This window comes from Phoenix dactylifera, chromosome 1 (genome assembly GCF_009389715.1).
Source record: "Phoenix dactylifera cultivar Barhee BC4 chromosome 1, palm_55x_up_171113_PBpolish2nd_filt_p, whole genome shotgun sequence".
Taxonomy (NCBI): Eukaryota; Viridiplantae; Streptophyta; class Magnoliopsida; order Arecales; family Arecaceae; genus Phoenix; species Phoenix dactylifera.
Window position 1 is genome coordinate 19256599 of NC_052392.1, and position 1893 is coordinate 19258491.

At 41.9% G+C, this 1893-nt stretch overlaps 1 non-coding gene across 1 annotated transcript; it reads right to left on the reverse strand.

Moving 5' to 3' along the window:
• Positions 1 to 1060: 1060 nt before the first annotated feature.
• LOC120104283 lies at positions 1061 to 1166 on the reverse strand. Its single transcript, XR_005506746.1, has one exon. It is a non-coding gene; the product is annotated as a small nucleolar RNA R71 (small nucleolar RNA).
• Between the last annotated feature and the right edge of the window lie 727 nt (positions 1167 to 1893).

Sequence of the window (1893 nt, forward strand, 5' to 3'; positions counted from 1 at the left end):
CTTTTCTTATTTAAATTAATTATTAGCTTGAAATTTTGTGGTGATTGTTTGATTTTAATTTCAGCAAAAGTGTGAATGCATGCCTGATACACATACATCAATTAATCTGCACTTAGTAAGGGCAATCACCCCAATAAGATAAGAGCCGGATTTCATCTCCGGACTCTTGCACAATTTAGGTGAACTCAATCTCACATAGTGTCACTTTAATTAAAATCAATTAGACATTGGCCCCTAGGGACATTCGAGCTCAATAGGACGAAGATCACCGAAAGTTGCACCAATTTCGCTATGTGGCTTAGTTGATGTCTAGGCAAGCTTTGTCCCTATAAGGGAGACAGTTCATCTGTTCGAGGCAAGTGGGTTTTAAGTGGGACCTTTGCGAACGCATCGTGACCCCTCCACTTACCTGGGAGCTTACCTGGTCAACTCGGTTCATTAGACCAGATTGGAGGCTTAGGTGCCATCTTCAAACCAGTTAGGAGCTGTCTAGTGATTTTAGGACAAAGACTAGGATTGATATGCTTTTCTCTTTTATTGCATGCTTGATTGATCGAGTACTAGTGTATGCAAGGTAGTCGTTCTAGAGTACGAAACCTATTACCTTTTGACCCTGAAATAGAACGAACCCTTAGGAACATTCGAGCTAAGATCAAAACATTAGGATCATCCCCACCTCCTGAGATGGCTGAAGAACAACCCAAACTCCTGAGGGAGTACTTTACTCCCACCATTTACACTTCCCCATCTTGCATTCGATTACCTGAAGTAGCAGCGGTACAATATGAAATAAAGTCTAGTGTGATCCAAATGCTCCCATCTTTTTATGGGCTCACCAACGAAGACCCATATAAACACTTAGATGAATTTCTTAAGATTTGCACCACTGTTAAGATTCAAAACTTCACTGATGATGCTCTGAAACTTAGATTATTTCCCTTCTCCCTTAAAGATAGAGCCAAACAATGGCTGAATTCTTTAGAAGCTAACTCGATTCGTTCTTGGGATCTAATGCAACAAGAATTCCTTAAAAAATACTTTCCTATAGGAAGAACGAACCAGTTTAGACGTGCCATTACAAGCTTCTCCCAAACCGAGGGAGAAGAATTTCATGAAACTTGGGAGAGATTTCGGGACCTAATCCATAAATGCCCTCATCATCAAATACCTAAGTGGTAGGTAGTGCAATGTTTTTATGACGGTTTGACTGAACAAAACCGTCAGATGATCGATGCTGCATGTGGGGGGACTTTCATGCTTCGAAATGAGCATGAAGCATGGCAACTATTTGAAAATCTTAATGAAAACTCCCTCCACTATGCTTCATGTTCTCGTCAAGCACCCCTGAATTTTCAAAGAAAAGGGGCCATTTGTGAAATAAGTCATTCTATGGACCTGTCTAGCAAGGTAGATGCATTGTCCCATAAGATTGACCAACTGATAATAGAAGGACATGTCGTTAGCTCTTCCCAAGCACAAGTGTGTGCTATCTGTTCTAGCCCATCGCATCCTATTCATGAGTGCCCCTCAGCACCCCAATTCTCCGAACTCGTGCAAGAACACATCAATGCTGCCCAAACACAGCCCAGACCGGGTAATGACCCATTTTCCAATACATATAACCCGGGTTGGCGGAATCATCCAAATTTTTCTTGGAGGCAGCAAGCTTCTAATACCTCCCAACGCTTCTCCCAAAATTTTCAAAATTCTCAGAATTTTCATCTCTACCGTCCCTCAACTCAATTTCAGCATCCTCCTCCTCCAACCCAAAGAAATACAGCCTTTGAGGAGAAGGTGTTGACTGCCCTTCAAGGTTTGGAGGCAAACACACAACTATTGCACTCTCACACGAATCAATTGCTAAGCTAGAATCCCAAATGGGTCAACTAGCTA